Source organism: Megascapheus bottae, chromosome 2 (assembly GCF_031878675.1).
Source record: "Megascapheus bottae isolate mThoBot1 chromosome 2, mThoBot2.hap1, whole genome shotgun sequence".
NCBI lineage: Eukaryota > Metazoa > Chordata > Mammalia > Rodentia > Geomyidae > Megascapheus > Megascapheus bottae.
The window spans coordinates 5,851,634-5,870,741 of record NC_143510.1 but is presented as its reverse complement, the minus strand read 5'-3'; positions in this window follow the sequence as shown (position 1 = coordinate 5,870,741).

Here is a 19,108-nt window from a genome sequence, read left to right as displayed (position 1 = left end):
ACAATCCCAAATAGTAGCTTTAAGAAGAGTTGATTGCTATATGAATTAATAAAAGATAATACAGTGACCTAACCCATCATCTTTTTGGAATTGTCATATTATTTGAGACAAATGTTTTCAGTAGAACAGGTGGTGGTTGAAGCTCGTCTTGTGTACTATAAATTTCATTTTTTTCACTAGAGATTTCTCTGATGAGCAACTCTAAATTATTCTCAAGATTTAGACAAAATAAAATTTTACAGAAGATGAGGTCTTACACAAAATATAATGTTCCTTTCTAGAGAAAAACTATTGTGGTTTGTAGACAAAGAATTTATCATGATTAAGCCCAAATACTAGTACATGAGAACAGAAGAATTTCAATGCAAATCATGCTTGGTAACCTCTAGAACATAATATAATATCCAAATTTCAGTAATGGAAACATGTACAGAAAACATTTTAATCTTGTACTTTGAACATTAGCAAGTGACTTACCCTACTCCAAAAATACATTTCCCAGACAGAATGTAAATTTATGGGTGGGGAATTGTCAGACTGATGCCAAATTATTATTCATGTGGTCAACAATTCTCTATTGTACTTATTTCAATTGAAGTAAGAAAAGAAGATGATATTACAAAGAATAGCTCAAAGGGGGGCATAGACATTATTTAAAACATCCATATTCTTTTTATTATTCATATCATGGTTATGGAGAAATTATAATTGGAATTATGCATAAAGTCTTTTAGAAGGCCTGTCAAAATGTTGATGGGGAAGTTGATTCTCTTTGCTCTGATCTTAAAAAAATATGCTATACTTTACCTTTGACTAATAATTAAGGAATGACACAGGATAAGCCTGTTTGCAAATCTTATAACTGGCCACGAAAGAGCATTTCTAATATTTTTTTCTCTTCTCTTAGTATTTTCTAGTACTTCCAATTCAGAAGCAATCACATATGTTGGGTTGTGGTGTAGCTGTAAACTACTATTTCTAATTCAAAATATTCATCCATTTTAGTTCATTTGGTTCTGAATCACATACTCAAACCAGAGTTTGTTATTTACTCTTACACAATGTAAATGCTAATTACAAAGAGAACAACTTTGGCCCTTTCTACTTCCACAGAAATCTATAGAATTCCTTTTTCTTTCTTTTTCAACGCCTTTCTCCTCAAGGCCATGAGCACTGAAAATCCTAATTAAAATACAAAGTTTGATCTGCTCTCTTCAAGGATGACTGAAGCTAAGAAAGTGAAAGAAATGTGGATTAAAAAAAATCACTAGCATCCTAACAAAGACGTCTGCTGAGCTTCACACAGTTAACTTTTCTTTTCTCTGGCATCATGCACCTTAGGAGGAAAAGTTAGGGTAAAAAACCAATGAATGTGGACCTTCTCCCAGCCAGCTTCATGAACACACATCAATGTGCACAGGATTTTCAACAAAGCATCTAAGAATGTTGTGGGCAGTATAGAGTCTGTCACCTGCTGCCTCCTTAGGCCAAAGCACATTGTATTTGCCTGTTTCAGGATCTTACAGAAGAAGCTGGGATCGAGTTCTGAAGAGGGAGCCAAGAAAACTGACAAATTTTCAAGCATTAAATGTCAAGAGTTTCAGATTTGGGTCAAGTTCAATATAATAATAAATTCTTCAAGACGTTTGGCCCTCGCAGAATTTTTCCCTGATGAAAGATTTGTTCTTTCTCACATTTTTCTTTTTTCATTTCTCTCCTTTTCTTTCTATTCACAGTGAGAATACATGCATGTCAAAGGACATGGAATTACAATTTTGTGTGTCAACCACTTAGCACAGATTGTACAATAGAAAAATAACAAAATAAAAATCAAGTAAGAATAGGTTCTATCTTTTTATGTCCTTTATACGAATAAACATTCAACCTCATTGCTATAAAATGCACCATACAATGTAGAAAATAATATCTTGATATGATTGCTTAGCCTTTCCATAGTTTCTTAATTTTCAGTTTGAATAACCCTTTAAATTAATACCAGTTACTTCCATTAAAATTTAACACTATATTACCACCACAGAAATATTATACAGTTGTGGCATAAGGCAATCAAATAATAAAACCAGCCTTTAAGTTATATTTGAAAGTTCATAATCATTAAAAGAAAATAGAAAACCAGGGTAACTTATGTATAAAGTACATAAGAGCAGTCTGAAAACAGTGCCTTCCAAAATTTTCATGGCAATGCCAACATGTGTAAACACTTAGCCTTAAGATTGGAATTCCTCCCTAGCCATTCGAATACCAGGGCCTTACTCTCCCTCCTCAACATGAGGAATGGAGAGATATTTTAGAGCAGTTGAAGCTTAATGCCTATCAGTTTCTTGAGGATAGTTCTTATGTCTGAATTCTCATTCATTAGCTATATACCATTTCTCTGTCATAGCCTTAAAACTAAATGTGGAATGTTCTATGAAAGACACATTTGGTCTGGTGCTCTTTCATCTTTGTATTCATGAGTGCCTGGCAATGATCTTTTGTATCAGAACGGCAAGTGTGTGGCTTCACATTTGACTCAGCATGACTTTGGGAAAATAGCAAATGCAAGCACAAAGAAGGCTTTGAGAACCTATTTTTGTCTGAGATTTCAGATCCTTCTGCTGTCTCTCTCAAAATCTAGCTGCTAAGATAAGCTGTCATCAGAGGTAACATGTACTTTAAAATATGTCCTGGCAAATTACTCACAGGATGGTTCATGACATAGTCTAATCCATTGTGTTAAAATTGTAGAGATATGTGCCTAAGACACACTTAAATGAAACAGATTGAACAAAATGGGAAACGGGTTAAGCAAGCATACCACCAACATCATATTGACAAGTTTTGTCCTTTGGTTTTGTAATGCCCAGAAACTTGGAGCCCCCCCGGAAGGATGCCAGTAGCCGAAGATCAATGCAAACTGCAATGAGTCGTTTATTGACGAGCTCGAGCATGGGTCTCTGCGCACTGATAACCCAGTGCAGACCAGAGGCCTCGAGCCCAAAATTACAGCACCTTTTATACATTCTTTGGTGGGGGAAGGCCCCAGTAAGCATGGACAGCAAATCAATACACCACGTGGGAAAATTCATACCAAACTTCTAGCAATGATTGGAGGGTCGTTAACTCATTCTCCAGATCCGGGAGTGTCTGGGGTCCAGGGCTAGTGGGTGGTTGCCGATTAACCACGAGAATAGTTACTACTTTCCTCAAGGTCTTAGCAAGCAGGTATACAGAAGCAGAAAGGCAAGTTAAGGAAGTACAAAACAAATTCAGATATGCAGATGGCTACCACAGGTTCATCAAAAATATAGATATATATATTTATCTACGCTCCTCAGTTGGAAACCGGAGTTATTTTGTTTCTATTTTATGTATTTTTAATGTTTATACAGATCCTGTCATAGGACAGGATCCTGGTTATGTTACTGTAAGTCAGTCTTTTTATATTTGTTCAATGCCCTTCCTTTTTTATTGTGTGTCAGGTAGACTGTTAGTAGTTCATTCAAGTAGGAAGAAGCAAATGAAAGTTGGCATTTCTTTAGCCACAATACAAAATCTCCATTTCCATAAAAGATGCATTATACATGACAACTAATTTAATCATTCATCCCCCAGGGCACGAAAATTTAAAAACCCAGGCCTAAGTCCCATAGAAATAAAGAATGTTGAGGAATTATAATCCTCTACCTCTTGTGCATAAGACTGGGTCCCCCTAGTTCTGGTAACACAAATGAAGCCAATCGTTCAGAGGCATCTTAACACTGAACTGCCACCTGTGGTAGAGGAGATTGGCTGTGAGATGCAGTTTGTTAGATACAGGAGAGTTCCTCAGTCATTCAAAAGGGGAAGAAGAGTACATAACAGAGGACTGAAGTGAGAAAGACTATAACACACTCAGCCTGAACAAACATACTCAGCCTGTTTCTCCTGGCTGAGGGAAAAATACAGCATCAAAATTTCAGTTACTTCAAGCTCATGAGTTTTACCTCTCACAGAGATAACAGCTAGGTAGGTAGGCATGTAAGTAGATAGATAGATAGATAGATAGATAGGTAGATAGATAGATAGATAGATAGATAGATTGATATAGAATTCCAGTAATAGTTATTTTCCCTAGATACTGAGACACATTTGTATATTTGTTGCTATACTTTCTCAAGTTCTTGTTATCATCCATGTTTTCAAAGGATTTCTTTTTTCTGTAAACAAGGACAGCTGTTATATTGTGCTCTGAGAGGCTTCATTTGAGGTGAGATGCTTAAAGCTCTTATAAGGCACTACGAATTTTTTTTCCAAGTGGAAAGCCAATTTCACATTCGATTCAATCCAGAATAGTTGTTTTTCCCCACAAAGCATTTAAAATGTCATTTTTCACGTACACACGGGCACACAGCCCACTGTATAATTGCCCTGCAGCAATTACACTTTATTGAAAGAAACAAAGTTGGCATACCCTCTGTTAAGACTTGGTAATAAAGTTTTATTTGAAATCTTGCCAATGGAAAACCAAGACTTGTTGATGTTTTTAATACAAGGAAGAGATCGATCCCATGTGAAAAGGGATGGAGCAAGAACAGAGGATTTCTAGGAAAATTCCTTGATAATTTTTCAGCTATATAAGAAGATACCAACCTTGACAAATAGAACTCACCAGACCAGAAGCAGAAGTTTGTATTAGAAAACCACCTTAAAAAGTGCACTAGTGACTCACACCTGCTACACTATTGACTCAGGAGGCTGAAATCTGAGGGTCATGGGTCCAAGCCAGTGCAGGCAGGAAAGTCTGTGATAATCTTATCTACAATTAAGCACAAAAAATGCTGTGAAAGCAGCTGTGACTCAAGTGGTAGAGCATTAGCCTAGAGCAAAAAAATGTACTCACAGAGCCTTATTTTCATGGTAATTTCATTTTACACAAGGAAAGAGAGAGCTATACGCCGATGTAATCAAAAAGTAAGCAAACAATTGGCTAAAGAAGCTACAAAATACAGATTATTTGGCTATTGTCTCAGAAATGTATGGGAATATGACAAACTGGAGAAAGGATAGCTCAGGAAACAGAAGGACAGCACTGGGACATGGTGCCTGCACATGAAGGAAGATGGCAGAATGCTCGTGTTGTAGCTAGTTTGGAAATCTACAGTCATTGAAAGCCACTTCCAGGGGAAAGTCTTGAAATTCAGGTTGTGATTAATGGTAGTAAAGGTAATATCCCATTTTACAGTAACAGACATGCATCACCTATTCCTTCACTTCACAGCAGGCATCTGAGAATTGTTTATGGAACATCTACCCTAGAGGTGACATAAAGTCATGTGCAGACAGAGGATAAAAAATCCATTCTTCAAGAATCTCAATCTTTGAGCCTATGTTCCTTTGAGTCTGGCTTACTTAATATGATTTTTCTAAGTCCTTCCATTTCCTTACAAATGGGGCAATGTCATTCTTTCTGACAACAGCCTAGAATTCCATTGTGTATGAATACCACATCTTGTTGATCCACTTCCCTCATTTGTCATAATCAGTAGAAACCTTGGGCTCTCCTAGCAGAGATTTACAATAGGACAAAACCTAGATACATAAGGCCATATAGAATGATGCTAAATGAAAGGACCGCCAGGATATAGAAACAAAAGCCATATAACAAGTGATTGTTGTCCTTAATGTACTATGTTATCTCTCATTTCTTTTGCTGTCCCTTGGTTATCTCATATTGTTACAATATCTCACTTTGTTATCTGATATATTGGATATATTTGTATTTGGTTATTTGAAATTGGATAGGGAAGGGGGGGTGAAACAAGATGAGGGATGGGGGTGGGGGGAGGGAAATGGGGACCAAGACATGTGAAAGGGTATCAATGTATGGAAGTAATGCACCTTCTATCTGGTGAATATAATGTAACCCTTCTATTAATTACAATAAAATATATGAAAAACAGATTACTCAGAAGAAATAAACAATCTGAAGCACTGAAAAAAACTCAGTCTTTAGGGATCTATGGCCATTGTGTTGATAGTTTCTTCTAACTATGCATGGGAGTGGCAGAAGTCATATTTCATTGCAAAATTTCCCAATTTCTCTGGTTTCTCCAAAGGCTGAGGAGATGTACAGGGAAGTTAAGTTAGTGAACCATTTTCTCTCCCATTGCTTTTGTTTTTTTCTTGTTTTGAAGCTAGACATATATAATGAGGACATTAGAAAACAACTCTATACATGAGGAAAATTATAAGAAAGATAAAGATGAGAGGACAGCCAGTTTGCTTTCCAGGCCAATGATATTTTATGTGTAGAAATGGGCTAAAATGATTGAGCAATAAGATCATAAAAAAAGGAAAACATTCTGAAGAGAAAAAATTGCTCCAATAATGGGGAGAATATGATTTCTAGAATTCTCACACTTTGGGATTAAAATGTCCAATGCGCATATAAAATTTAAAGCATTAAAAAAAAGTTAAACAAGAATACTACATCCAGCAAAACTATGTTACTAAAATCAGAGAAGTTAAGATATTCTCAGGTAAACTGGAATATTTTATCAAATTTAGACTTGCTGGACAAAAATGCTAATGTGGGTTCTTCAAATTAAAATGAAAGGAAATTTGATAATGACTCAAATCCATATGAAGAAAATTAAAATCCCACTAAAGTGAAACTCAGGAGCAATTTTTATGGATAAATAGCATAGTACTGTTTAATCCCATGTTTAATACATGATTTGAGGACTTCAGTTATTTTTGAAGGAGAATTACTCTAGGATTGCTATTGTAAATTTGTGATGTCACATTTTATTTTTTTTTCCAGTCCTGGGCTTGAGCTCAGGGCCTGAGCACTGTCCTTGGACTTTCTCAAGGCTAGAGCTCTACCACTTGAGCCTGAGCACCACTTCCGGCTTTTTTCTATGTATGTGGTACCGAGGAATCGAACCCGGGTCTTCATGCATGCTAGGCAAGCACTTTAACCACTAGGCCAAACTCCCGGCCTGATGTCACATTTTATTTTGTATATAATTTAAGAGACAAGGGTATAAAATATATTTATATTTTATTTTTATATTTGGAACATGCAATGAACAAAGATATAATTTTGGAGCATGAACAACTGGAAGGGGTGTGACTGGAGCCGTTGAAAAGAAAATTTTGTGTGATATTGAAGGTAAGCTGGCATATATTCAAATTAGAGTGTTATAATTTTAGCATATTGAATGTAATCACCATGGTAACCATCAAAAATAGGAAAAAAGAACCAAAGAAAAAGTAGTAAAAAAGACTTTATATGATTCACTGGGAAATCAAGTAAGTGTGGAAGAAAATTGTTCAATAAATGACACAGAAATCAATAAGAAATAGGATAAGAAAAAATCAAAACAATATTCCTCATTAATATTTATTTTACAAATCCTCAATAACACATTAGATAACTGAGTTCGAAAACATTCTAGGATCCAATACCATATGAGTTTGATCCCCAACATAAAAAAATAAAACAAAAACTAAAAATTTTGGAATGTTTGTTACTGATCAGTGTATCCATGAAAGGACTGTATATTAAGACCAAATAGAATCAGTTCCTTGGAAACAAAAGTTTCAATACTCAAAAACTAGTTAGGATAAGAGAAAACATTAACAGAATGGAAATAAATAATAATCATATTCCATAATCCAGAAAAGTCATTTAAAAATTCAATATATTTTCCTTTGAAAAAGAATTTCCATTGTGGGATGTTCAGAGGGGTTAAAATTATATATATATATATGTATATATATATATATACATATCTGAAGTTGTGAGTACATTTCTCCTTGAACATTGTTATCCCTTCCCATGTTTTATTCTACTTTCCCTCCCACACATCCTCCCATGTTGTAAAGTTATTTCCAACATGTTGTCTTGTGAATATCGCTGTTACATAGGTCTACCTTTTGTCCTTTATCTCATTGTCTTGTTATTTCCCTAATTCAAATAAACAAATAAAGGCATATACAATACACCAGGTACCAAAATTAGATATAGTAACAACAGGGGATAAAATCATCAAGTTAGGAGAAAAGAAAAAAAGAAATAGCATCATACAGTACATTAAAAACAATTGCATATCCTGGAGTTGATTTCACTTTACATCATCTTATATGCTTATATGCATATAGCTATTAAGTAGTGGTAATCCACAATTAGGACTATCCTAGATACATATTAATTATTAGAAATGATGGAGACCAGGGAAGCTATGTTTCTTTGGGTCTGACTTACTTTACTTACTACAATTTTTCCAAGACTTTCTATTTCATTACAAATTGGGTGATGTCAGTATTTCTGATGGCAGCATGGGATGCCATTGTGTATCAATTCCACATCTTCTTGATCCATTCATCCATCGAGGGGCATCTGGGTTGAATCCATATCTTAGGTAGGGTAAATAATGCTGCAATGAACATGATTATGCTTGTAGATTTAGTATGGCCTTGTTTATGGGCATTTAGTTATTAACCAAAGAAGTGAAGGGCCTCTATGATGAAAACTTTTAAAACTTGAAAAGGGAAATTAAAGCAGAACTAACTAAGGAAGTGGGAAAACCTCCTAGGTGCCTGAATTGGGAGGATCAACATCATGAAAATGTCAATCCTGCCAAAGGCTATCTACAAATGCAATGTAATGCCCATCAATATCTCAACATCATTCCTTAATAATATAGAGAAAGAAATCCAAACATTCATATGGAATACCAAAAGACCCCAGACAGCAAAACAATCCTTAGAAAAAAGCACAGCACAGGAGGAATATCAATACCAAACTCAAACTCTATTAGAAAGCTATAGTAAAAAATAAAAATAAATTAACTGCTTGGTATTGGCACAAGAACAAGCCTGAGGACAAAGAGAATAGAATTGAAGACTCAGAAATGAACCCATCGAACTATGGTTACCTAATCCTTGATAAGGCCCCTACAAAAATAGGATGGAAGAAAGACAGCCTCTTCAATAAGTTGTGCTGGCAGAGCTGGTAAATGTGCTTTCATGATAAAAAGTACTCAACAAACTAGAAAGAGAAAGAAAATGCCTCACCATAATACAAACCACATGGAAAACACTCAATGAGTATTATTAAAAATGGTGAGAAAATATTGATTTAAGATTATAAACAAGGTCAATGCCTTGTTGGCTACATTGGCGACTTCTGTTCAATACAATTAAGTGTTTAACCAGATGAGAGAGTCACAGGAAAAAAAGGAAGGAAGGAAGGAAGAAGAAAGGAAGGAAAGAAGGAAGGAAGGAAGGAAGGAAGGAAGGAAGGAAGGAAGGAAGGAAGGAAGGAAGGAAGGAAGGAAGAAAGGAAAGAAGGGGAGAGTAGGAGGGAGGGAGGGAGGGAGGGAGGGAGGGAGGGAGGGAGGGGGAGAAAGTGAGGAAGGAAGAATAGGGAAGGGAACGTGAGAATGGAGGAAGGGAAAAGGGAAGAAGAACTTGCTACTGTTCACAGATTTTAAGAACATTATTCAGCAAATACAATTTCACAAAAAATTCTAGAATTTATAAATTCACCACAGTTGCCAGATATGTCACCTCTCAAAAATTACACTCAGATATGGCAACAAGAAATGATTCAGAAGTAAAATCCTGAAAACATTTGCATTATAATAGCATCAAAAAGAATAAAATAATGAAATATTTACCAAAATATAAGAAAAAAAATTAAGATTTCTCAAAAAAAATCAAGCAACCAGTCAGTGGAAAGACACTCACACCAGTAATATGGAGGTTTAAATCCTATTAACATTGCATTACTGCCTTGCATGCTTTGGATGTTATTTACTTTCTCAAAGATTCATGCTAGGTATAATGTAAGTGATTAAAGGTGGTAGAAATTTTCAGAGGTAGAGCCGAGAGAGAAATGACTGGGTACTATGGACAGCAATTTGAGAAGGTTTGAATGTTCACATCATGGAAGTGAGCTATGTCTCTGCTGTCAGATTTTGTTTTCTCAAGGTGGAGCAGGTTGTTTGGAGAACAAGGACTCCCATTGCTTCATCCCATTAGCAAGGGTTGCTCCTCTACCTGATCTACTTTCTGTGGTAATTCAGCCAAACACCTCCTACCAGATGCTGGTACCATGGTGATTAAACTTTCCTGCCATCACACTGATGAGGTAACTAAATTTCTCTAGTATATCAGATTTTATATGATGTTTTATATATCATATATATTCTTTATTATAATGTGTTTCATCTCAAATATTTTGTTATAACAAGCATGGCAAACATACATATTTTTGTCTTTAACTTGCATGTCTTTCTCTCTCATTCACTCTCTTCTCATGCATTATTTATACAAATACACGTATATACGTATACATATACATATATATATATATACATATACATATATATATATATAGTTTTAACCTAAGTTCGGGATTTTTTTGGTTCTACTTGTATTTAACACAATTGTTCACATCCAAAATGTCTAAGATAAATTGATATCTTCAATTTCACATTGAAAAAGTCCTTACTGTGGGTATTCTTAATCACAGCTCTTGGAAATTGAGTGGATTGGGAAAGAAATAGCCAGCTATTCTGGGTTTATTACTAAACAATCACAAAAAAAGTATAAGGGAGGAGACTGAAGAGAGGAAGGAAATGTTGAAGGGAAGAATCAAATGCGATGAATAGTCACAATTACAAATTAGATAATTGGGCATGGAAACATTTGCTTTAATTTGAACATTCTGCACTGCATTCTGAATTCACTGCTGTCTATTTGTGTCAAAGCATCCCTATTTCTTGTTTCTTAGTAACTTTAAAAAATAATTATCTTCAGCTGGAAATAAAATATTCTGTGTGGCACATTATGGAAAGGAAGGCACTTGCTATCTTACTTGTGTTTATGATTCAATAGCCAAAAATGACTAAAAACTGGAAAAGACGAACTCTCATATCCTGACAGAGGAACTGGTGGCTCTGGATATGACCTGTAATGTTACAGTTATAATTATAGCTATAAACTAGATTCATTCAATATGTTTATTTTTTTAAAAAACATATATAACTGTTTTCTTAAAACTTGATTCCATGAAAAAGGGACACCTATCCATTCTATAATGAAATCGAAAAGATAGACTCAGTTTAAAAATAAACTAAATTAAAACTGCTGAAAGGCACAAAGAATGTCTTGTGCTTTCAATAGTCTGATTAATTCCTCTCACCTAAGTTCTTAGGCCTTAGTAAGTCTGGTGTTTTCTAATAGACCTCGTTTAAAATTTATTAGAGAAGATGGCCACAACTAACAACTAGATGGAAAACTCTAAGGACAACGCATTTATGATATCATTTGTTAGTTAACAATTGGTAAGATGGTTGAAATGAACAACAAATGATATCCTTAATTCATTTTGTGATTCACAACTTCCATTACCTGAAGATTTTCTATTTGCTTTAGACTATGCTTTGCACATACACACACACACACACACACACACACACACACACAAATACAAGGTATTATATATTGCATGCTATATATCAACCCTGAATTACATGTTGTATATTGTGTATCAATATACCATGGATTATGTATATGTGTGTGTGTGTGTTAAAAGTTTAAGTTAATCGGGGAGAGGAAGATGGCGCCGAGACAATAGGGACACTGCCTAGCTCTCTCTCACAAAAAGAGAGAACCAGGGAGTCCACGAGCCAACTACCTTAAGAAATCCACAACAACAAACTCAAAAAAGCAACGGAGAAGGACTCAAAGCCGAAAAGAAATCCAGATAAAGCTCACATCCAACTTTCTCAAAGAATTCGGAATGCGAGGACCCCTCCCCCACCCCTCGCCACCAGCTCCAAGTTGCAAAAAGCCGCAGTGGAGGGCTCTGGGCTGGGCAGCCCCGACCTGCAGAAACCAGCATAGACCGGGCCAGCGAGAGGCGGAAGCAGCAGAACCCAGATGCGGAATCAGTACAGCAAGCACCGGAACCCAGACGTGGACCACAGGCGGTGACCGAGATCCGAGGGGAATGAAGGATTCTCCAACACCATGCAGCACCCACAGATGAACACAGAGGCGTGAGTAGCTCAGCGGGTCCCCAAACCCATCGGGAAAGCAGAGCTGGTGCCAAGCAATAGAACTTAACTCAGACCTCTCCACACTGCCCGAGAAAGACTGGCAGGAGCAGGGGGGCAAGGAATTTAGAATCCTGTCCCTTCCCTCAACAGCCCCCTCCCCCAGGCCTCTGACTAGAGCCTGACAGGCGGGCGGCGCTAAGACCCAGCACCCCACCAAGGATGGCGGAGGAGTCCCAGCTTCCACCCGCCCACCAGGTTCCTCTCCCAGGCCACTGGGTCTGGAGAGTGGGGGAGGGCGCTGAGACCCTGCCTTACAACAGCGGGTGGGGTATGTGGGAAAATAGGAGCCAGCACCTGTCCCCCTTAAATCTTGAGCCAGGCATCCTCCAGCTGGAATCCTGAGCAAGACAGCACCCAGGGGCCCCCCACAGTCGCAGACTCTCTGACAAAGCAGCAGGGAACTGAAGGGCTCACCAGCAGCCACACTCGACTTCTGAGAATCAGAAAGGTGCAGCCCCGCTCTTGGAGCCCACGTCCTCAGCTGAGCCCCACCCCTGGGAACAGAGTGGACACTTGCTGGTCCTGCTGAGAGCCACTGGAAACTCCCAAACTCCACACCCTTGATCGGGGGCCTCCCTAGAAGCAGCACAGGCAAACCAACCATCCACCCAGCTCGCTGAGACTGAAGCTCGCAGATCCATCCCATGGCCCACTGTGAGGCCACTGGTTGGGCTGAGAGCTAGTTGTGCAGCAGCACACAGCCTCTGGTAACAGGCTGAACACCTACAAAAACTGCAAACTCTGACCTAGTCAGCAGAGGAATCAATCTGGCAGAGAACCACAGGTATTCACATATTCTCAGAACCACCAGTCCCAATCCAAGTAAAGACCGCTACCAATTGACCACAGAGTGAACTACAACAGTTCTCGATGCCAAGGAGAGCGCAAAGACAAATTACGACATACATAAATAATCAAAGTCCCATGCAAAGCCCAAAAGGTAACAAGAGCAAAGGGAGGAGAGAGATGTCACCTTCTCAAGAAATGACACCTGAAGGGACACGAAACATGACCCTATTCAAGGAGATGATTGTGAACATGACTAAAGAGATTAAAACAGAACTCCAAAAACAATTCCAAGAACATAAGCAGGAAATCTCCAAAGAGCTCCTCGAATTCAAAAGAGAAATGGAAGAAAAGATTAATACCTTCAGAGCAGACATGATCAGCTCAGTGTCCACACTTCAAGCAAAAATGGAGGCATTAAGCAGAGATTGATGGAGATGGAGGATAGAACATCAGAAACGGAAGATAAAACACAAGAGCTGGAACAGAGAATTGCCACCATGGAAAAATCAGTCAGAATCCACCAGAGAGAGCTCCAGGAACTGGCAGATGCAGCAAAGAAGTCTAATCTTCGTATAATAGGGATTGAGGAGGGGGCCAAATTCCAGGACAAAGGTATGCAACCTTTATTCACCAAAATCATAGCAAAGAAATTCCCCAACTTCCAAGGGGAAAATACTCACATTATTGAAGGTTTCAGGACCCTAAACAGGCACGATCCTAGAAGGAACTCATCTAGACATATCATAGTAAAGACACTAGACCCGAATACCAAGGAATTGATCTTAAATGCTGCAAAAAACAAAGAAGGAGCTATATTATAATGGGAAGAACATTCGAATTACAGCAGATCTCTCCATGCAAACCCTAAATGCAAGAAAAGCTTGGAAAAACATCATTGATGTCCTGAAGACCAACAACTGCCAACCCAGACTGATATATCCAGCAAAACTAGCATTTACATTTGAGGGAGAAACAAGAATATTTCACTCCAAAGAGAAGCTTTATGAATATGTGCACACTAAACCCGCGTTACAAAGAATACTAATTAATCTAGAACAAATTGTAGAACACCAAGAACCCCCATCAAGAAGCAAACATCTATAATTCACTAAACACAGAAGGGGAAAAAAGAGAGAGAAAGAAACCTAGAAGTAAAAATAAATAACGACAATGGATAGTGATCACTTCTCCATAATCTCCCTAAATGTGAACGGGCTGAACAATCCAATCAAAAGACACAGAGCAGCAGACTGGATTAAGAAACACCACCCATCCATATGTTGCCTCCAAGAGACCCACCTCACTGCCAAAGACAGAAACAAATTCCAAGTGAAAGGATGGAAACGAATTTTCCACCCCAATGCACCATACAAAAAAGAAGGAGTAGCAATCTTAATCTCCAATAAAATTAACTTCTCAGTAAAATCAGTACATAAAGATAGAGATGGCCATTATATATTAGTAAAGGGTACAATCCATGCCTATAATATTACAGTTATGAACATCTACTCCCCCAACACGGGAGCACCCAAATTCGTCAAACAAACTCTTTTAGAATTACAGAACAAGGTAGACTCAAACACAATCATAGTGGGAGACCTCAATACACCACTCTCAACAAATGACACGTCAACTCAACAAAAGTTAAGCAAAGACACCATTGACTTAAATGACACCATAGCCTAGCTGGGCTTAACATATATACACAGAGTCTTCCACCCAATGACGAAACTTTTTACATTTTTCTCAGCAGCACATGGAACACACTCCAAAACAGATCATTTAATAGTTCATACAGAAAACTTAAGCAGATACAAGAGGACTGATATAATCCCATGCATCCTATCAGACCACAGTGGAGTCAGACTAATTCTGAACAATGCAGTCAAAGTCAAAAAGCATTCAATCACATGGAAACTGAACAACACATTTCTGAATAACTCCTGGGTAACAGATCAGATCAGAAATGAAATTAAAAACTTCCTTGAATGTAATGACAATCAAACATCACAAAGGAACTTATGGGACACAGCAAAGGCAGTTCTAAGAGGCAAATTTATTGCACTACGAGCGCATATTAAAAAGTCAGAAGAAGAGCACGTAAATAACCTTAAAAAAAAAACCTGAAACACCTAGAGGAGCAAGAAAAATTTAATTCTAAAACAGCTAGAAGGACAGAAATAACAAAAATAAAATCAGAAATTTCAGAGATTGAAATAAGATCTACTATACACAAAAATGATAAATAAAAAAGTTGTTTCTTTGAAAGAGTCAACAAATTAGACAGACCCCTAGCAACATTAATCCAAAAAAGGAAAGGGGAGACTCAAATAAACAAGATTAGAGATCCCATGGGAACAATCACAACTGATTCCCAAGAAATCCAGTCCATAATGAATAGGTACTACCAGGGCCTATATTCAAAGAAACAAGAAATCTAGTAGAAATGGATGATTTCTTAAATAAATATAGGCTACCCACACTGAACTACGATGAGGTAAACAAATTGAACAGACCAATTTCTTACAACGAAATTGTGGAAGCAATCAGGGAAATGCCAACCAAAAAAAGCCCAGGTCCATATGGATTCACTGAGGAATTCTACAAGACATTTAAAGATGAAATAACACCTATACTCTTGAAACTCTTCCGAGAAATAGGAACAGAAGGAGCAATACCAAACTCATTTTATGAAGCTAATATTACTCTCATCTCCAAACCAGGGAACGACCCCCCCAAAAAAAAATAATTACAGACCTATCTCTCTAATGAACACAGATGCAAAATGCCTCAATAAAATATTAGCTAACAGAATCCAGAAACAAATTTAAAAAATCATACACTATGATCAAGTAGGCTTCATCCCACAGATGCAAGGTTGGTTTAACATTCTCAAATCAATCAATGTAATACATCACATCAATAGAGCTAAGGATAAGAATCATATAATTTTTCTGGACATGGAGAAGGCATTTGACAAAATACAACATCCATTCATGTTGAAAGCACTAGAAAAAATAGGAATAAGAGGTACATTCCTCAAAATAGTGAAAGCCATATATGAAAAACCAACAGCCAGTATTATACTAAATGGTGAAAGACTGGAACCATTCACCTTAAAATCAGGAACTAGACAGGGATGCCCACTCTCTCCACTTCTCTTCAACATAGTGCTGGAACCCTTAGCCAGAGCAATAAGGCAAGAAAAGGACATCAAAGGGATCCACATAGGGAAAGAAGAAATTAAACTATCCCTATTCTCAGACGACATGATCCTCTACTTGAGTGACCCAACAAACTCCACTCCCAAACTCCTAGAATTAATAAACTACTTTAGCAAAGTGGCAGGATACAAAATTAACCTTCAGAAGTCAATAGCCTTCTTGTACACCAAGAATACACAAACAGAAGTCCAAATCAAGAAAATGATCCCATTCGCAATAGCCCCCAAAAGAATTAAATACTTAGAAATATACTTAACCAAAGATGTAAAGGAATTATTTAATGAAAACTATAAAAGCCTAATGAAAAAAATTAAAGAGGACACTAGGAAATGGAAAGACATCCCATGCTCATGGCTAGGGAGAATCAACATAGTGAAAATGGCCATACTGCCAAAATTGATATACAAATTCAATGCAATCCCCATCAAAATCCCAAAGACATTCTTTATGGAAATAGAAGATATAATCCAAAGATTCATATGGAACAAGAAAAGACCTAGAATAGCCAAAACAATTTTAGGCAAAAAGAGCAATGCTGGTGGTATTACAATACCAGACTTCAAACTCTACTATAGAGACATAATAACAAAAACTGCTTGGTACTGGCACAAAAACAGACCAAGAGACCAGTGGAACAGAGTAGACGACCCAGAAATAGAACCACATACATATAGGCAACTTGCATTTGACAAAGGAGCCAAAAATATACAATGGAACAAACACAGTCTATTCAATTATTGGTGCTGGCAAAAGTGGGCAGCCACATGCAGAAAACTAAAAATTGACCCTAGCCTGTTGCCATGCACAAGCATTAACTCAAAGTGGATCAAAGACCTCAACGTCAGACCGGAAACTGTGAAACTGCTACCTGATAAAGTAGGAGAGACAGGAGAACTCGTAGGCACAGGCAAAAGATTCCTGAACAGAATCCCAGGGTCACAGCAGATTGGAGAGAGACTCGATAAATGGGACTACCTAAAAATAAAAAGTTTCTGTACAGATAAAAACATAGTTGCAAAAGTAGAGAGACAGCAAACCAACTGGGAAAAGATATTCACCAACAATATATCTGACAAATGCTTAAATCTAGTATCTACAGGGAACTCAAGAAACGAATCCCCCCAAAACCCAATAAGCCATTCACTAAATGGTCAAGGGAACTAAAGAGAGACCTATCAGAAGAAGAGATTAAAATGGCAGAAAAGCATATGAGAAAATGTTCATCATCTATGGTCATAAAGGAAATACAAATAAAAACAACCCTAAGATACCACCTTACCCCAACAAGAATGGCCAAGATTTTGAATTCAGACAATGACAGTTGCTGGCGGGGTTGTGGAGAAAAATGAACCCTACTACACTGCTGGTGGGAATGCAGACTAGTTCAGCCACTCTGGAAAGCAGTGTGGAGGTTCTTAAAGAACTGAAAATAGACCTTCCCTATGATCCCGCCATACCACTTCTGGGCATCTATCCTGAACATCATGACCCAGGATATTACAAGGACACCTGCTCAGCTATGTTCATCTCTGCACTATTCACAATAGCCAGGCAATGGAATCAATCCAGATGCCCTACTGCAGATGAATGGATACAGAAAATGTGATGTATATACACAATGTAATTCTACATAGCCAACAGACAAGTTAAAATAATGGCATTCACAGGGAAGTGGATGAATCTAGAGCGAATCATGTTGAGTGAGACAAGTCAAGACCTAAGGAACAAAAGGTGCATGGTATCCTTAATATGCGGTTATTAAATCCAAAGAGTACAAGAGCGAGGACTCAATAACTGCATACCCAAAGCTATGGACATAGTAATGGAAATACAAGCATAAGTATATAGACATAAAAACCTATGACTCTATAGACGTAATGTTTTATTTCATAAATTGATATGTTTCTATGACAAACAAACCCTTAGCCTAATTTTGATTAAGTTCTAAATACTAAGTCCCAGAGATTGTAATTAGAGATTCCCTCCTTGAACACTTGTTTGTTAAACTTCTCATTTAAAATATGATGTAAACATAAGCCATATAATCAATAATTGTTGTTCTTAAGGTACTATGTTATCTCTCTTCACTTTTGCTGTCCCTTGGTTATCTCTATTGTTACACTATCTCACTTTGTTACCTGATATATCAGATACATTTGTATTTGGTTATCTGAAATTGGATAAGGAATGGGGGAAAACAAGATGAGGGGTGGGGGTGGGGGGAAAGGAAATGGGGGCCAAAACATGTGAAAAGGTATCAATGTATGGGAATTAATGCACCGTCTATCTGGCAAATATCATGTAACCCTTCTATTAATCACAATAAAATATACATGAAAAAAAGTTTAAGTTAATCATTGTTCTATCCTCACAATTTTAAACCTGAGAGAAAGCACTAGATTAATCAAGTGACCAGATACACACTAAAGTATCACTTGATATTAGCAAAAGAAGAAGGGCTGAACCTCAGTAGCAGTGGAGGGAGGGAAGAAGACCCTTCCCGAACATGCCATGAAATCATCATGGGTCAGCCATTCCTTGGTATTCAAACAGCCTGAAAATAACCCGTGAAGGTAAGCTACATGAGCATCTGGGCAGACGTGTAATTCATAAGCTTCCCTGTGGTCTCAGCGTCTTCTAGAAAATCATGGAAATTTCTGGGATAGACACCATGACCTCCAATGACTTCCAGAGCTTGTGAACTAGAGATTGTCTCGGTTTCTTAACAATCCCCTAAAGATTGTGGTGGGACTTCTTCATAAAATTGAACCTTTCAGAAGTTCTGTAGACCTGATTGGTACCTGACCAGATATATCTGAGCTCAACGTCCTCTCCTGGTGTGGACTAGACACAGTGACCCTCTGTTGGGGCCTAGCCTCCATCTCTGAGGCCTGATTCTGGCTCAGCTGCAATTAAAGGACTTTGTCTAGGCATTCGGTCTTTTGCATACCTCTCTTAAGGCATCTCTGTGTACGTGAC